The 20,448-nt window shown below is 42.5% G+C and overlaps 1 protein-coding gene across 7 annotated transcripts in view; it reads right to left on the bottom strand.

The window, feature by feature from the left end:
• The window catches only part of LOC120530784 (nck-associated protein 5-like), a 746,735-nt gene that overhangs the window by 563,695 nt on the left and 162,592 nt on the right, over positions 1-20,448 (bottom strand). The window lies entirely within an intron of this gene.

Genomic DNA, 20,448 nt, shown 5'->3' with positions numbered 1-20,448 from the left:
TGTCACAACACTTATAACTATGAACTCTGGGAGTCGACTTTATTGCGAGGGGCAAACCATTCCACAATTTAGGACCAGCCTCCGCAAAGTCATCGATCGCCCCTCAGCTTCAAACCGTGCACATGGGACAGAAAGCAATAGCAAAATAAAAGAAATGGATCTAAAACATGGCCCCAATTTTAATGATCACCACTACTGTTACCTGTCAGACATGAAAAAAACTACTGGCAAGGAAACGGAAAGGGAAAGCAAGAAGTAAGGAAAGGCCATCCTCTGGCTACATTTCTCTCTCACTGATGTTTCCAATTGAAGGCATGAGAGGCCGACTCCACCAGCGGAAACAAATTAGGCGGTGATGAAAGGAGGGCAATTATCACATTCTCTTAAGAGACACGAGCAGCGCGGTCTGGACACAGGCTCGGCCATTCAGCTGTGTAAAAACACAGAGCAGAGCACCAGCTTGAGCGGTTCGGTGCTGCGGACGTCCCACCGAGATGCTGCCGGAGGCCACGCCAGGTGACCATTAAAAGTGAGTGAAGCTGCCAAAATGAAAATTCATCAGATGTCAGGAAAAAAAAAAAACTGAAATCGATACTTCAAAAAGACGCACGAAACGCAGGGCAATTAGGGGCACAATAAAACCTGCAATGTGTTAAGCTGAATGTTAAGACCGGGGCCGGCGTACTGCTTAATAATCGCGGCCTGTACTTCTTGTTTTGCAAAACTACACCTGTCATGTTTCCTTGAAATCCACTTTGATGTTTTTTTTTGTGCTTTTGAAAGAATTACGTATTGTTGTTGCCATTTCTGGTAAATGATACAGATGTGGTGTTTGAAAAGAATTCAATGGACAGAATAGAGGGTTTGTTTTTTTTTTTTTGTCCTTGGGAACGTAAAACGAAAAATCAAAAAAGGTGCAAATTGCTGTGTACTGTACTGTGTGCCAACTGATCAGCAGACTTTTATTTGAAATGTTTGTACGTCATTTTAGAGTGAGCGTAAAGACCTTAAGGAATTCATTTGCAATATAGCAATATTCACAAAGTGGTACTTTGTGGGTATTTGGATTAAAGTTGTGGCAGATAGCTGAAGCCCTTGCCTGGCCGGGATGCCTAAATAGTGGAAGGACTGGGGGAGAGAGCAAATTCAGGGCATTCCCTAGCCCAGCGCTTCTCAACCTTTAAGGATTTGCAACCCGAGTTTTCATAACAGTTTTAATTGCACCCTTTAATGTTTTTTTGAAACCCTAATAAAATTTATTCCTATATTTTTTGCTGCTGATACACCGCTACAAGATAGATAGATAGATAGATAGACAGATAGAAAGGCACTAGAGATAGATAGATAGATAGATAGATAGATAGATAGATAGATAGATAGATAGATAGATAGATAGATAGATGTGAAAGGCACTATATAATAGATAGATAGATAGATATGAAAGGCACTATATAATAGATAGATAGATAGATAGATAGATAGATAGATACTTTATTAATCCAAAGGGGAAATTCACATAATCCAGCAGCAGTATAACGATACAAAAAACAATATTAAATTAAACAAGTTTAAAATTTCGCTACGAATAGCGAAATTATGCCACATATGACAACACTGCCCACCTCTTCTTATTTCTCGCGCTTTGACAGAAAGTTTCAATCTTTGTTTTGGTTTCAACAGACGTATTTTTCAGATTTTCGATTCGTTTTCTTTTTTTCACATCTTCGCTTCCCCGTTTTTGTTACTTCAGTTTGAGAACCGCTGCCCTAGCCCAATTGGAGTGCTAGATGGCAGCCCACCCTGGATTGCAATGGTGTCTCGGGCTCCCGCAGGGCTCAATGGGAGTTGGAGTTTGGAGCAGATCTGTTGGGTTCTGTGAGCACCACCAGGGGGTGCTGCAGCTACTGCTGAGTCCCTGGTTGCAGCACCTCCACCTCAGTAACACGGCTGTTAATGGGTTCGGAGTGAGTGTGACACCAAGGCTGGCTGATTTTGGTCCAGAATGAAGTGAATTTGATGCACTCACAAAACAAGTGGCCATCTGTACGCAGTGGAGGACACTGTCGCCTCCCAGCCCAGATCACATATTCGGACACTAAAATCAGTTTGGCATATTTACTAAACTTTTCCCTTGACCCCCTTGCCCTCAAGGACACTTCAAAGACCACTGCACGATTGAAATCCGCTCTAAAACAGTTCGGTTCTTCCTTCCCCATTGAACTGGCGAAGTTCACATGCATTTCCATGATTTCGTCGAGCTCAACGAGGTTCGCTCATCGCTAGTGGTGACTGCACACTATACTCCAGATGCGGTCTCACTAGTTGCTGGGATTTGTAGTCCATTTTAAGTAGCGCTGCTACATCAGAGTGTCATGGTAGGACATGTCCTTAAGCTCTGGGATTCCCTTTGTTTGCTCTCCTCTGCACCGTTTCAAGTGCTGCTATGTCTTTCTCGTAGCGTGCTGACCAGAACTCCACAGGTGCATCATATAGCGCGAGTATAACATCCCTCGATTTATATGCAACAGTTTTTACGATATAGACTACCGTATATCTTCTAGTAGTGGCCGGCTTCTTATTGACGCCCGTTTCCAATAAACGCCGGGTTTGAAGAGATGTCGCAACAAATAGACGCCGATCTCCTTTAAGCGCCGGTCTGTAGTAAACGTCGATCTCCAATGACCCACCGCCTTTTTCGTACGCTAATCCTCTTTTCGTACCACCTGGGCTACCGCCCTCCTGCAGTGAATCATACGGTAAGTACCTTTTCGTGTCAAAAATGTTTTGTCGTCGGATGCTATCGAGGAAGCGAGAAAGTCAAAAAGAAATTTCTTTGTGTACATTTTGCCCTTTCGTCTCCACGTCAATCATAACCCCACAGGAAGGGCAGAGGTGGCGGGAAGAACATGAAAATGCCATCTTCGACACGTTAATCCTGATAAAACTGATTACTGCGCAACAACAAGCAATGGGAGTACCTGTATTGCCATCACAAGAAGAGGAAGATGAAGAAGAACTCGCAAATAACGAAGCAATCATTACCTATTCAGACGAAGAGTAGATGGGAAGTACTGTACTTTATTGTATCTTATCCAGTCTCATGTCATAATGTATACGTATATGCGTGAGTTTGGAACTTATTGCATGTTCTTATGTTCCGCAGGGGACTTGTCGGGCTGATGAGTGCTTTCGTGCGAAATTCAGACTGGTGCAGGCCAGTGCTGGTGGCATCATTGGCAAGAAAGTTGAAGTCTACCGTACCTGTTTTTCATGCTTACGGTAGTACCGTACTGTATACTGCTTTAATAAGACCGTACTGCTGTACTGATAATTTCATTAAATCCTGAAATGTTTATCCGGTGTTGTTGCCTACATTTTGAGACCGTAAATACGGTACCATACCGTATTTTACTGCCAAATGAACCCCGTTTACCCATCACCATTCCGTCTGCGAGGCGAATAATAGCCGGTCTCCAACAACCGCCGGGCCGTCCGAATAATTTTTTGAATAAACGCCGGGGGCTACTATTGGAAGATATACGGTATGTCACCCACGTGTGATTGGGAGACTGCTGAAGGGCCCTGATCGAAAGTAATTCCACACCAGGCCAGGGGGTGGCCGAGTGCACTAACTCTTGTTCTCGCGTTTGTGCAGATCATTCACGGGAAATTCCGCCTGACCCCGATGACGCCACTTCCAGTTCCGGCCTGTGTGATGATGTCACTTCTGGTCTCGAACCCATGGACGAAGACCCTTCGATGACGTCACATCCGGGTCTGGGTCTAAGGAGGAGGACCCTTCCCATTCCGCCCTAGATGACCTCATTTCCTGTTTTGGCCTTTTATGCCACCATCTTACCTCCATAACATCAGTTCTGCATTGAAGTCAAATCTACGCACATCAGTGGCCTAACTTATACCCTTCGCCAGCCAGTGAACAATATATACGGGTGGCTGCCCCAAACCTTTTTCCGACTTTTGTGTCTGCTTATTGTGACAACTAACATTTCATTCGCCATTTCACACGCTCATGCGCGTTGCTCCGATGATGAAAACGATGTGTCAACATAAGCCCCTAAATCCTTTCCAGAGGTTGCTTCCCATTGGTCAGCATCTCCCAATTTATATTCATCAATGACGTTCCTTTTACCAACGTGTAGTACTTTAAAATTTTCAATATCGAACAACGTTTTCCAAGTGTTTGCCCAGTTCCGAAGCTTGTCCGAGTCTTTTTCAACTGTCCTCAGTGTCGGTGTCTGCCAATTCCTCCTTTTTTGTTAAAACTGAATTAGGCTGAAAATGTCAGACCCCCACCACGTCCTTGACAAAACAGGCTCGTCTGTATCATCACTCATAGCTGACCCATTTAGACCCACTTTTTAGAAATAAATCACAGAAACACACAAACACAACATGTCAAGATCTGGGAATCTGGTGATCCACGACATCTCGTCCAATTTAGCCTCCTCGTTATTTTTCATATCTGCAGCGAGAAGGCTCCATTTCCAGATGATGCATCACGTTGCTTTTGATTTTTTTTTTTTCCTTTTGCACAACAAAGCTGGTGATCTCCGTCTTTTGTTCCTTTTTTTTTTGTTCAGTTCCTCCCTCGGTCATCGTGTCACACCACACCACCTACCCCCACATCTGTCTCCCATCACCCTGAAAAACACTCGTTCACAATTCCTGCCAGGCTTCCTTTTGTATGCATGTTTAGATCGTACGCATAATTATGGGCAGTTACTATGGTGACTTATATGTGATTTGTCAAGAGGAAACGTCCATTGTGCCCTGTGTCATTCACCACATTAATGACCCGGGTGCCAACTTTCTTGATATAATGACGTTAGGCCCAGATCCTCTCCTACATTGAACCCGAGATGCTGGTAGACACATTCTGCCTGCAGTGAACTGACTACCGAAGATCTAAAGATCACCCGAAATCTGCATTCGATTAGGCCTGACGTGGCTGCAATAAAAGGTCTTCAAAGACACAGCAACAATTGTAAGCCATTTATAGCATAGCCATGCCATTAGCCAGATGTTCATGGCATCTCCACTGACAGTTGTGGAGTTTCTTAATTTGGAGATAACGGCATATCAGAAAAAACAGCGCTAAAAAATGGAAACACACCTCCAAAAAATAATTTCAAGTCATTAATAAGAGTGAAGAATTAGTCTTTACGTGCAAGCTGAAACAGAACAAAAAGATCAGTCCGGATTTATTTGAACGTTCACGCGTGTCATGGTATGTGAAATTCAAAAAGGGCGTCGAGTTACTGCATTTATACTCAGTGCTGGTCAAAGCTTGTATGGAGCTTTAGGTTGGGGGATACCCCTCTGCGTCTGGGGGTCTGCATCCCTTGAGTTACCAAAACAGGTCGAGTCCAGAGTACGGACATTGGTGCGAGAAAGTCTGGAGCATGGCGCTTGAGTAGCATAAATGGCACCCCTCAGTGTCCGTAGTGCACATTCTAGGATTCATTATTATCGAGGATGGAGGGCGGTGGGGGTCTCCTTCAGTGTCTCTAATGCATGCCACTCCAGTTACCGACATACAGACCCCTCTGTGCATGCAGTGTCTGTAGCTCTGGACATTGCTGCAGTAAAGTCTGTCACTTGAGTTACATAAATGACACTCCTTAGTGCTAAATAGCACACATTCTATAGCGGTGGACTTCGAGGACAGAGAAGGGCAGGGAGGTCCCCTTTGTATCCGGAGCACATACCCTAGAAGTTACATAAACGGCACCTCTTTGGTGTCCATAACGTGCATTCTATATTATTAGACATCACAGACAGAGGGTATAGGGAAGTCACCTTGGTGTCTTGAGTTACATAAATGTCACCCCTGTGGTGTCCATTGCACACATTCTATATTATTAGACTTTGAGGAAACAGAGGGGCAGGGGGGTCCTTGTTGGTGTCTGGATTGCAGACCCCTTGATTCACAAAAATGTCACCCCTTCGGTGTCCATTGCACACATTCTACATTATTAGACATCATGGATGGAGGGGGGCGTCTGTAAAGCATGCCACTTCAGTTACCAAAACAGAGCCCCTTGGTGCAGTGTCCATAGCTCTGGAAGCTGGTAAGGAAAGATCCGGAGTGTGACACTTGAGTTACATAAATGACACTCCTTAATGTCCAGAGCACATATTCTCTCGTATTAGACTTTGAGGACAAAGAAGGGGACAGGGGTCCCAATTATTGTCTGGAGCGCAGACCCCTTGAGTCACATAAATGTCACCTCTTCGGCGTCCATAGCACACATTCTATATTATCAGACATAAAGGATGGAGGGGGGTGTCTGTAGGGTATAGGGAAGTCACCTTGGTGTCTTGAGTTACATAAATGATGTCCATTCGGTGTCCATAGCACACATTCTATAATTTTAGACTCTGAGGAAAGAGAGGGGCAAGGGGGTCCCAACTGGTGTCTGGAGCGTAGAACCCTTGAGTTATATAAATGGTGCCCCTTCAATGTCCATTGCACGCATTCTATATGATTAGACTTCAAGGGAAGAGGGGGTTGGTTGGGGGACCCCCTGGGTGAGCATAGTGCACTCTGCTTGCATTACGGAAATGGAGCCCCTCAGTGCCGTGTCCACAGACATTGGTGTGGAAAGGTCCAAAGCATGCCACTTGAGTCAAATAAATGTTAACCCTGCGGTGTCCATAGCACACATTACATGCTATTTTATTAGACGTCCAGGACAGGGGGGTCCCCCTCAGGGTCTGTAGTGCAAGCTGCTTACATAAATGGTACCACTTAGTGTAAACAGCACACATTTTATATTATTAGACTTTGAAGAAAGAGAGGGGACACAGGATCCCCATTGGTGTCTGGAGTGCAGACCCCTTCAATTACATAAAATGATGGCCGTATGGTGTCCATAGCACACATTCTATATTATTAGACTTTGAGGAAAGAGAGGGGTAACCCAGCCACAGGGGATGCACAAACCAGTGTGTTTCTTCGTGCCGGTCCCAAGCCCAGATAAATGGGGAGGGTTACGTCAGGAAGGGCATCCGGTGTAAAAGTCTGGCAAATCAATATGCGGACAACAATTTTGGATGACCTGCTGTGGCAACCCTTAATGGGAGCAGCCAAAAGAAGAAGAAGAAGAAGAGGAGGAAAGAGAGGGGCAGGGGGGTCCCTGTTGGTGTCTGGAGTGCAGACCTCTTCAGTCACATAAATGTCAGCACACATTCTATATTATTAGACTTCGAGGATTGGTCCCCCCTCAGTGTCCATAGTGCAGTCTGCTTACATACAGTAAATGGCACCACTCAGTGTAAATAGCACACATTATATATTATTAGACATCAAGTATGGAGGGGGGTCATCTCTCAGTGTCTGTAACACAAGCCACTTAGGTTACCAAAATGGAGTCCCTCAGTGTAGCGTCCATAGCGCAGATAATGGTGTGGAAAGGTCCAGAGCGCGCCCCATGAGTCACATAAACGTCACCCCTTCAGTGTCCACAGCACACATTCGATATTATTAGACTTTGAGAAAAGAGAGGGGACACATGGGGTTTCTGTTGCTGTCTGGAGTGCAGCCCCCTTGAGTCACATAAACGGCGCCCGTTCCATGCCCACAGCACATACCCCATATTAGTGTTTCCTTGACAGTAGTTTCTGTCTCACTGATATCAGCTCTTAGCCTTTGTTGTTTAGGCACTGTAACTCACTTTTATTTTTTTGCTCTGAGCTCTTTAATTTTGATAGTAAATGTTGCACCTTCGTCCTGTCACACTTGTTCCCTGGTGGTCCCCCACACAGATGTGTACTCGATTATGTTGACCTGTTTTGTAAGTCGCTTTGGATAAAAGCATCTTTTAAGCAAATAAAAGTAAATGTAATGTGAGATTCACCAAACTAACTTTGAGAAAATGGCGATTGGCTATACAGTCATGTGCTGAGTCGCTTGATGTGCTGCGTCTTGAACTTTTTCTTCCTCGCGACCCAATTTTGACTTTTTGCTTTTCTCAGGTAAGGATTCGCCAGCAACAGTCAAACCGGCGGGGGGGCCCCCTTGGAGAATTGGTTGGAGGACCTTGGAGAACTGGGGGGGGGCATGGGAGAATTGGGAGGGGGACCCTTTGAGAATTGGGGCCTTGGAGGTGGGAGGGTCCCCATATGAGAATTGGGGGGGCCATGAAGAATTGGGGGGGCCATGAAGAATTGGGAGAGGGACCCTGGAAAATTGGGAGGGGTCTCATTGAGAATTGGGGGGCTCCTTTAAGAATTCAGAGGCCATTGAAGAATTGGGGGGCTTGGAGAATTAGAAGGGGGCCCCCTTTTTAGAATTGGGGGGCCTTGGATAACTGGGGCCCCCCTTTGAGAATTGGGGGGGCTCCTTTGAGAATTCAGAGGCCATTGGGGAATTGGGGGGCTTGGAGAATTAGAAGGGGGCCCCCTTTTTAGAATTGGGGGGCCTTGGAGAACTGGGGCCCCCTTTAAGAATTGGGGGGCCCCTTTAAAAATTAGGAAGCCCTTGGAGAATTGTCCATGCAGGTCATAGAGGAGCAATGGTGTTCACATAACCTGTCCGGGGCGACTCATCATAAGACACTCTACTAACCGTACGCGACCCGTTCCTCTGTCCCATTGAGTACTGCTGTGAATCTCGACTCCCAAACTCAAACTCCAGCGGGACGCGATGTCCCATAGTTTAAGAACCGATGATGTAATGTGATTTTGAGGTTACTGACCACCAACCTGATCATATTTTTAGTATCCGATTCTTTGCTGATGGTCCCAGCCTTGTAAGAGACAATCCTAGAAGGTTACTTATGAAAACTGTCAAACATAAGCTTGTGGGCTTTGAGAATATTCCGAGGTAAGTGCTGCCTTGCAGTAAGGAGGCCAGAGTTTGCGTCTCAGATCCTCCCTACGTGGAGTTTGCATGTTCTCCCCGTGTCTGCGTGGGTTTCCTGTTACAGTCCAAAGACATGCAGGTTGGGTGCATTGGCCCTACTGTGTGTGTGTGTGGGGAGTGTGAGTGTTCACCCTACGATGGACTGGCACTCTCTGCAGGGTTTGTTCCTGCCTTGCACCCTATGCTGACTGGGATAGGCTCCAGCAGACCCCTGTGACCCTGGTGAGGACTAACCGGGTTGGACAATGACTGACTGGCTGATTGACTGAGTACAAATATGATGATATTTTAAATTTTTGATCCATTAATAAGGGTCTAGCCCATGTGGCAGATGACCAGGGACCTTGCCCCACCGGGACGCCTGGAGAAGGGAAGGACGGAGAGAGGGGCAATATCTCCCTACATTGGGGCCCGTGGCCACCACCAGGGGGCGCCGGGACGATTCCTGAGCCCTGCACTACAGCACCTCTGCCACACTCGGAAATGCTGCCAGAAGAGAATCCAGGCATACCAGGAAGCACCAGGGGCACATCCAGGGGTGAACTATAAAAGGGAGAGCCGGAGTCGGGAGGCAGAGGACGGAGCTCGCGAAAAGAGAGGAGTAGAGATGGCGAAAGAACAGAGGAAAGAAAGAAAGAAAGAAAGAAAGAAAGAAAGAAAGAAAGAAAGAAAGAAAGAAAGAAAGAAAGAAAAAGACAGTGAGCAATAGTGCTGGTAGGCCGTGCACCGGGCAAAAAGGTAAAAGAAAAATGAATGGCGTGTGTCTCAGTGTCTGTCTGGGTCGAGGCGGACTCTCCACACCCACCATGGATCTTTACCGGGGGGTGTAAAATGACAGATGTCTGTGACAACTGAGACTATCGAGACTTTAAACATTTAAACTGAAGCCCACATTTGAATATTTCCAAAATGTGTGATATGTGACTATTCTTGTTTATTATGTATTTCTAAATTTCATGAACACCCAAAATCAGGACGGCTTATGGTAATTTGGACTATTTTTTTTAATTCCGAGACATTTTATTCGATCATTTTCTGTAATAAAACAGGAAAATGCAAAACTTTTAATAATGCAGACAGCAAAAAAAAAAAAAAAGATATTCATATTGATGACACCGTCAGTGCGATCGTCCCGCTAAGAACTCCTAAACTGGGATCTGCAAAGCAGCTTAACAAACCACGCAGACCCAACAGGTGTTATCTATTTGGTGAATGATGGAACAAATCTCCTGAGGTCTGAACTGATTAATTTCTCGACAATAATGGAAAATGCACACTAACACGTATGTCAGAGCTTTAAACCTGCTCTCTGTTTCTCATTAAAAGCCCAAAGCTGTGTCTAATAAGAGCAGACATGACTAGAGAAGAGTAAAAATAAAGTACTGTATATCATTGGGTAGTACTTCCCTGTCTGGTTCCTTGGTTTAATGTTAGAAGATATCTGCTTTTCATTCAGAGAATAATGAGATGATAAAGCATAGTGACATTTTAAGAACCCCTTAAAGAGCGCAGATTTATACGTAGAGCTGAAAGTCTCACATGTCATACATTAGAAAGTAAAAAGCCTCACCGTTCAATGCGTTCATTCAATCAAGGCGCTCGAATGAAGGAAACCCCAAACTGCGACGTTCACGCAGACAACCTCACCGCTTCGATGAAGTTGCTTTTTCAAAGTTGGGCCTGTTACAGAATACGCTGTTTTGTTTTTTTATTTATTTATTTTTTCTCTTAAATACAAGCCAAACTTGTCTGCTTGCCTTCCTAACTACTGTGGGCTGCTTTATGCACCCTCTGCTCACGGGAACAATCGAGCTGCGCTATGTGGCCGTTCCCTCACAGTCAATGTGGCCATTTTTAGAGAAAGCGCTTATCAGCGGGCTCCATCTACACTGCGAGGTCACACAAAGGAAGCTAATGTAAGAGTCCGTCTGAATCCTCCCGTTTATTGTAAAAATTCAGCTTGTTTAAGCTAACAAATCATCCATTCATTCTCACTCAGAAATACACGGTATATTTAACACCTCAAAAAAAAAAAAATATAAAGGCTAATCAGGTAATAAACATACAGAGCCCCCTCGGTATTCGGCCTGTTCTGTTACAGGAGAATCTGGAATTTAAATTCATTTTCACTTGAATTTTATGGAATGGATTTAAAAAAATGGTTCAAATTGTTCAAGTGGAATGAAAAAAAAAAATGTATATATATATATGGGGATGGCATTAGGATGATAAACATTATACTGTATATTTGACAGATAAATGCATTGATGGATAACTAGATATGAAAGGCACGATAGATAGATAGATAGATAGATAGATAGATAGATAGATAGATAGATAGATGTGAAAGGCACTATATAATAGATAGATAGATAGATAGATAGATAGATAGATAGATAGATAGATAGATAGATGGATGTGAAAGGCACTATATAATAGATAGATAGATAGATAGATAGATAGATAGATAGATAGATAGATAGATAGATAGATAGATAGATGAAAGGCACTATATAATAGATAGATAGATAGATAGATAGATAGATAGATAGATAGATAGATAGATAGATAGATAGATAAATAGATGGATGTGAAAGGCACTATATAATAGATAGATAGATAGATAGATAGATAGATAGATAGATAGATAGATAGATAGATAGATGTGAAAGGCACTATATAATAGATAGATAAATAGATAGATAGATAGATAGATAGATAGATAGATAGATATGAAAGGCACTATATAATAGATAGATAGATAGATAGATAGATAGATAGATAGATAGATAGATAGATAGATAGATAGATAGATAGATAGATGTGAAAGGCACTATATAATGATAGATAGATAGATAGATAGATAGATAGATAGATAGATAGATAGATAGATAGATAGATGTGAAAGGCACTATATAATAGATAGATAGATAGATAGATAGATAGATAGATAGATAGATAGATGTGAAAGGCACTATATAATAGATAGATAGATAGATAGATAGATAGATAGATAGATAGATAGATAGATAGATAGATAGATGTGAAAGGCACTATATAATAGATAGATAAATAGATAGATAGATAGATAGATAGATAGATAGATAGATAGATAGATATGAAAGGCACTATATAATAGATAGATAGATAGATAGATAGATAGATAGATAGATAGATAGATAGATAGATAGATAGATGTGAAAGGCACTATATAATAGATAGATATAGATAGATAGATAGATAGATAGATAGATAGATAGATAGATAGATAGATGTGAAAGGCACATATAATAGATAGATAGATAGATAGATAGATAGATAGATAGATAGATAGATAGATAGATAGATAGATAGATAGATAGATGTGAAAGGCACTATATAATAGATCTTTATTGCCCCAGGTCTGTTTTTTTACAGAAGCTCAATACACTTCAGGTGGTAGCACAGCGACTACAATTTCCTCCTAAGACTATCAGTTAACATCCCACATATTCTGTTGAATTTTATTTTTTTTTTCTTCACAGATATAGAGCTCAAGAAAGAAAAAGCAGAGATATGTCTTAAACAGAGACTGGCAGATGAACTGTAAGTCATAAACTCAGTAAAGGTCAACACCATAAATCTTTCCTATTTGTTGTCGCAGCTAAATCACTAAACAAAGACAGAGACATTGCACACATTCTAAAACCAGGAAGCCTACAACTAACACAGACATTCTCAAAGTTTTTAGGTTTCTGTCCAATCTCAGGTAATGTGGACGTGTATGATCCCTGAGCCCAATCCTAAATTATATCCTTTACTCTTTATATCGCTCTGTCTGTGTAACTCGCTCTGTTGTAGGACCGGCGCTACATTGGTGTTAGCAGATGGCATGAAGATAAGACCCACTGACCGATTTACCAAAGTGCCGAGTGCCACAGAGGCCTAACATGGACTTGTTTGCTTGCTGATTAGTTGCCAGAGAGTCTTGAGGCTGAGACCCGAGATCTGGGAGTGACCTTTGCAGCTTCAGTACAGAGAGGAAGATGGATGACAGACTACTGATGTGTAAGGCACTATATAATATTGTTTTGAAAAAGATGTTCCCAAAAAGCAAACAAAAGTTATGTTTAGTCAGAAGAAATCTAAAAAGAAGACCATCATATGTGACCGTACAATAGCACTAGACAGTTTAAGGAGCACTACTGCCTAAGAGAATAAGATTTTACATTCAAATGCCCAGTATTTACTAATCATAATACTTGACCAATCGTGATTTATTTTCAGTGGCTTTAAGCCAAATAGTTGAAATGTTGTTAAGTCAAGCCAAAGTACTTTGATCCAAAAAGTTTTAGGCAAAAGTTATTTATTTTGCAAACTTGGCTAATCCATAGGCTGCAGCCCCCTGCAACTCTGAAACGGATTAAGCAGGCCTGGGATTGTTAGGTTATGTTATACTACAGCAGACAAAGACTCTGAACATGGAAAAGACTTAAATCTGGCAATCATGTAGAGCACTTATCTGACAGATAGATAGATAGATAGATAGATAGATAGATAGATAGATAGATAGATAGATAGATAGATAGATAGATAGATAGATAGATAGATAGATAGATAGATAGATAGATAGATAGATAGATAGATAGATAGATAGATAGATAGATAGATAGATAGATAGATAGATAGATAGATAGAAAGACTTGAAGGATGTCACTGCCCACATTAGAGGAACACGGTCTCCTAAGAAAGAAAAGAGCCTGTCTGTCCTCCCTTCTAAAATTCCTCTGTGTTTTCAAAGAGCAGTCCAACTTGGAATTGATGGGGACCCCCAAGTACTTGTAGGAGTGGACCACCTCCACATCCACGCCCTGAACAGTGACTCATATTTAGTCTCTTTGGTGTAGAAGAGTCAGTCAGCAGTTCCTTGGTTCTGTGCCACCCTGGTATCCCTCGAGCAGGGACATTAGTAAAGTTCCATTATCATCATTTGCTTCACTACACAGTAGCCCACTCTTGTCTCCAGTGGCGCCAGCCTTCTCAGTTCATCACGTTCTCCGTTAGTCTTCTGTTTTCTTACTCTGGAATTATCCTGTCGTGCACATCGCCGTTCTTCTTTCTTTTGGCTGGTTTCCTATTAAGAGAGCTTACAGATCGGCTCAGAGTAACGACTCTCGGAGGATACATACAACGTTGATCTCACTCATATGGCATTAATAAAAGCTCTTTTCCTTCACCAGTCTTCCTTATCCTTTCTTCACTTGTCCAGTGATCCAGTTAGCTGACTTTTTAAATTTTATGCCCCATTCCCAATGTCTGTCTTCTGAAATAACGAGTCTGAAAAAGCACATCTCATCCATAACGTACCCCAAAACACATGAGCCAGAGACTCTGGTCAAAAGACGCAAGCTGAAAGACTTCTCTCTAGAAGGGCTCTCGCTGAACCTTGCTTTTACTTTATTCGTACATTTTTCCTGAAAATAAGCAGACCCTTTAATATACTTAAAATTGTGTTTTTTTCCATCAAGATTTTTGCAAGGATAATAATTCTTCTGGTAGTTTTCCAATTTAATACAAAGATAATTGTTAGTGTGTCTGTCTGTGTGCTAAAGAGTGTAACTTAAGCCCGCAGTAACTAACAGGTCAGTCATGTAACGCCCCAACATCACAAAGCGGCCACAACGTCAGCCAGAAAAGATCCATAGTGTGCCCGGTTACACCGCGGTTAAGATTAGGATTGATAAAAATAATAATTCTTTGCATTTATATAGCGCTTTTCTCACCACTCAGTACTAAGCGCTCAGCAATTGCAGGTTAAGGGCCTTGGCTCAAGAGCCCAACAGAACAGAGTCCCTTTTGGCATTTTACAGGATTTGAACCAGCAACTTCCCGATTGCCAGTGCAGATCCCTAACCTCAGAGCCACCAGGATTGTGTGAAAGTGGATTGACTCAAAGGGGCTCTTTGGGACTTGCATTGTGAGCATAACCTGACGTAATTATGGGGTATTTCAGCCTGCAGCGAGACCCGTATTTCATTCCAATAGATGTTGCACCTGAAATATTAACACTGCTTTTATGAATCTCATACCAAGTAGCATATAACAGAGACATATGCGAGACGCATGCATTACATGATGTACTGTAAATGTTAACGCTGAGGTTCTATGTTGATTACTTAGATTTCAACCTGTCTTGATGAAAGGCATTATGATAGATAGATAGATGTGAAAGGCACTATATAATAGATAGATAGATAGATAGATAGATAGATAGATAGATAGATAGATAGATAGATGAAAGATAGATAGATAGATAGATAGATAGATAGATAGATAGATGAGAAAGGCACTATATAATAGATAGATAGATAGATGTGAAAGGCACTATATAAGATAGATAGATAGATAGATAGATAGATAGATAGATAGATAGATAGATAGATAGATAGATAGATAGATAGATGTGAAAGGCACTATATAAGATAGATAGATAGATAGATAGATAGATAGATAGATAGATAGATAGATAGATAGATAGATAGATAGATAGATAGATAGATAGATAGATGTGAAAGGCACTATATAATAGATCTTTATTGCCCCAGGTCTGTTTTTTTACAGAAGCTCAATACACTTCAGGTGGTAGCACAGCGACTACAATTTCCTCCTAAGACTATCAGTTAACATCCCACATATTCTGTTGAATTTTATTTTTTTTTTCTTCACAGATATAGAGCTCAAGAAAGAAAAAGCAGAGATATGTCTTAAACAGAGACTGGCAGATGAACTGTAAGTCATAAACTCAGTAAAGGTCAACACCATAAATCTTTCCTATTTGTTGTCGCAGCTAAATCACTAAACAAAGACAGAGACATTGCACACATTCTAAAACCAGGAAGCCTACAACTAACACAGACATTCTCAAAGTTTTTAGGTTACTGTCCAATCTCAGGTAATGTGGACGTGTATGATCCCTGAGCCCAATCCTAAATTATATCCTTTACTCTTTATATCGCTCTGTCTGTGTAACTCGCTCTGTTGTAGGACCGGCGCTACATTGGTGTTAGCAGATGGCATGAAGATAAGACCCACTGACCGATTTACCAAAGTGCCGAGTGCCACAGAGGCCTAACATGGACTTGTTTGCTTGCTGATTAGTTGCCAGAGAGTCTTGAGGCTGAGACCCGAGATCTGGAAGTGACCTGTGCAGCTTCAGTACAGAGAGGAAGATGGATGACAGAAGACCTGCTTCCTCCGCACTGCCACAAACACTTTGAAGGGCAGCACATTCAATGAATGTTCGCATAGCTACAGGTTTTACCCGAACATATTGATACAGTGGGTCTAACTTTGGGTCAGGACATGGTCTAAAATCTGTCCTGATCAAATCCATCCATCCATCCATTATCCAACCTGCTATATCCTAACCACAGGGTCACGGGGGGTCTGCTGGAGTCAATCCCAGCTAACACAGGGCGCAAGTCAGGAAACAAATTCCAGGTAGGGCGCCAGCCCACCGCAGCGCACACACACTTAGGGAAAATTTAGGATCACCATGCACCTAACCTGCATGTCTTTGGACTGTGGGAGGAAACCCACACAGACATGGGGAGAACATGCAAACTCCACACAGGGAGGACCCGGAAAGCGATCCCAGGTCTCCGAACTGTGAGGCAGCAGTGATAACCACTGCGCCACCGTGCAGCTCGTCCTGATCAAATGAGGGTGCAAATTTTGTCCAAGATTGGTCTAACGGTTCATTTGTACACCAGACACACACACGCACACAGAATTTGAGCTTTATGTATTAGACAAGTGTGTGTTATTTGTCCATAAGTACTGGTCACAGGTTTTAGAACACCTCCGTTTTTACAGGTTTCCTTGAAACTTAATCAGTTGAAATGCAATGAATGATCTAAAATGGTGAAAAGGTAAACAGTAAACTGCAGGAGGATTAAATGTAAAGTTTAGGTTAGCAAAAATTGAAAAAAAGACATTTCGGAATATTGCAAATGGGGCTTCTTCAGGGAACAACTAATAGCTTATGACCTACAGATGTTCTGCAGCCATTCAAGTAACTGAAGCTTTGCAAGTTAAAGCGAACAATTTGCACAGGTGTCCCAACTTGTGTTGATTACTTCAAAACCCCTCTGTGTGTCTTAAAGCAGAGTTGGAGCAGAATGTGTTACTACACCCTCAGAAGTACGACTTGGACAATATTCCTGTGGTGATGGCAAGAAAACAACAACTAACAAATGAATGAGACAGAGCGTTATTACAGTTAGAAGTATTGGAAGTCTAGGAAGTGTCCGTGACTCCAGTGGTGTCCTACACAATCCAAAGGCAACTGGAAACTGGAAGAAACTCTGATAGGACGAGATCTGGCAGAGCCAAAGTCAACAGCCAATCAGAAGATGAGTTTCTAAAGGACACCAGCTTGTGTGATCACAGGCACCTCACAGATTAACAGTGCAGGGTGACAAAAGCGAGTGTCAGTTTGGACTGTGAAGAGGAGACTTTGTGCTGCAGGTTTGACAGGGCGAGTGGCAGGAAGAAAGCCATTCCTTAAAGGACAAAATTGGGAAATTGAAATACCAGCTGTGGATGACTACAGGCTGGAAGAAAGTCTTATGGGCCAATGAACCAAATTTGAAATCTTCAGTTCATCACGCAGGGTGACAGGATGGTCCCTCACCGTGTGACAACAACTGTCAAACCTGGAGGAGGACGTGTGATGGTCTCAGGGTCTTATGCTGAGGCAGAGTTGGTGACTGGGACACCGAATCAAAGGGGTTACCACAGTTTATATCAACAAAAGGTGCAGGCGGCTACTTTGATGAATCAAAAATGTGAATACAATTTTGTCCCTTAATGATTCCTTGACTACTTTTTATTTGCCATTGTTTATTTGTTATCTGCCTCAATTTCATGAAACATTAAGACATTAAACTGTGTGCATTTCCATAAAAACGTGCATGTTACTTTTTAACCTTAATGGTTTTTCTAGGCAAGCAAACACAAATGACTCCGCTATTTTCCATGCCTGATGACTTGAATAATAAAGAGAGCAATGTGTGGGTCAAAGTAGCTCTGGGACTTAAATGCAAACTCCTGGTTCATTATTCTTAGGCTAGGTGTGGCGGCATGGAGTGAGAACGGCCTTGTTCAGAAGAAAACCACCATGAAGGGAAGTCAGAAAAGACTTGTAATGTTCCACTGCTAAATGTGCCAGCTTATCTGCTGAGCAGATCGAAGCCTCGCAGAACAGTAATATGAAAGCGGCTAAGAACAGTAATATGAAAGCGGCTAAGTGACAAACAGCATTCATTTAAAAATATCCAGCTGAATGAGAATTGTGAAAGGCACGGTAATAGATAGCAGTGGTAGAACTGCTGCCTCACATGATAAAGAGACCTGGGTTCACTTCCCAGAAAGATAGATAGATAGATAGATAGATATGAAAGGCACTATATGATTTATAGAGATAGATAGATAGATAGATAGATAGATAGATAGATAGATAGATAGATAGATATGAAAGGCACTATATGATTTAGATAGATAGATAGATAGATAGATAGATAGATAGATAGATAGATAGATAGATAGAAAAGGCACCATATGATTTATAGAGATAGATAGATAGATAGATAGATAGATAGATAGATAGATAGATAGATAGATAGATAGATATATAGATAGATAGATAGATAGATAGATAGATAGATAGATAGATAGATAGATAGATAGATAGATAGATAGATAGATATGAAAGGCACTAGATAGATAGATAGATAGATAGATAGATAGATAGATATGAAAGGCACTATATAATAGATAGATAGATAGATAGATAGATAGATAGATAGATAGATAGATAGATAGATAGATAGATAGAATATGTAATTATAAATTAGGAATTTTTTTTGTATAAGGTTATGTGTATTGTAAATAGTTCTCTTTGGAAAATTTGAGTAATTTTTTTGTAAATAGTTTTATATGCGGGCGGCACAGTGGCACAGTGGGTAGCGCTGATGCCTTGCAATAAGGAGACCTGGGTTCACTTCCCGGGTCCTCCCTCTGTGTAGTTTGTATGTTCTCCCCGTGTCTGCATGGGTTTCCTCCTGGTGCTCCAGTTTCCTCCCACAGTCCAAAGACATGCAGGTTAGGTGCATTGGTGATCTTAAATTGTCCCTAGTGTGTGCTTGGTGTGTGTGTGTGTGTTTGCCCTGCGATGGGCTGGCGCCCTGCCCAGGGTTTGTTTCCTGCCTTGCGCCATGTGTTGGCTGGGATTGGCTCCAGCAGACCCCTGTGTTAGGATATAGTGGGTTGGACAATGGATGGATGGATAGTTTTATATGCAATTTGTTTGTATTCTTTGTGGCAAAGAACTCTCTGAGGATCTGAAAAAAAGAATTGTTGCTCTACATAAAGATGGCCTCGGCTATAAGAAGATTGCCAGCACCCTGAAACTGAGCTGCAGCACGGTGGCCAAGACCATACAGCGACAGGTTTAACAGGACAGGTTCCACTCAGAACAGGCCTCATCACGGTCGACCAAAGAAGTTGAGTGCCACGTGCTCAGCGTCATACCCAGTGGTTGTCTTTTGAAAATAGACGTATGAGTGCTGCCAGCATTGCTGCAGAGGTTGAAGGGGTGGGGGGGTCAGCCTGTCAGTGCTCAGACCATACACCCGCCGCACACTTCATCAAATTGGTCTGCATGGCTGTCGCCCCAGAAGGAAGTCACTTCTAAAGATGATGCACAAGAAAGTCCGCAAACAGTTTGCTGAAGACAAGCAGACTAAGGACATGGATTACTGGAACTGATGAGACCAAGATCAACTTATTTGGTTCAGATGGTGTCAAGCGTGTGTGGCGGCAACCAGGTGAGGAGTACAAAGACAAGTGTGTCGTGCCTACAGTCAAACATGGTGGTGGGAGTGTCATGATTTGGGGCTGCATGAGTGCTGCCGGCACTGGGGAGCTACAGTCCATTGAAGGAACCATGAATGCCAACATGTACTGTGACATACTGAAGCAGAGCGTGATCCCCTCCCTTTGGAAACTGGGCCGCAGGGCAGTATCCCAGCATGATAACGACCCCCAAACACACCTCCAAGACGTCCACTGAGGGTAAAGGTGCTGGACTGGCCAAGTATGTCTCCAGACCCGAACCCTATTGAGCATCTGTGGGGCTTTCCTCAAGCGGAAGGTGGAGGAGCGCAAGGTCTCTAACATCCATCAGCTCCGTGATGTCGTCATGGAGGAGTGGAAGAGGATTCCAGTGGCAACCTGTGAGGCTCGTGTGAACTCCATGCCCAAGAGAGTTAAGGCAAAGCTGGAAAATAATGGTGGCTACACAAAATATTGACACTTTGGGCACAACTTGGACATTTGGCACTTAGGGGTGTACTCACTTTTGTTGCCAGCGGTTTCCACATTAATGGCTGGCTGTGTGTTGAGTTATTTTGAGGGGACAGCAGATTTACACTGTTATATAAGCTGTGCACAGACTACTTTACATTATGTCAAAGTGTCATATCTTCAGTGTTGCCCCATGAAAAGATAGAATAGAATAT

Source organism: Polypterus senegalus, chromosome 6 (assembly GCF_016835505.1).
Source record: "Polypterus senegalus isolate Bchr_013 chromosome 6, ASM1683550v1, whole genome shotgun sequence".
Classification (NCBI taxonomy): Eukaryota; Metazoa; Chordata; class Cladistia; order Polypteriformes; family Polypteridae; genus Polypterus; species Polypterus senegalus.
This window is presented reverse-complemented; position numbering and strand designations above follow the sequence as displayed.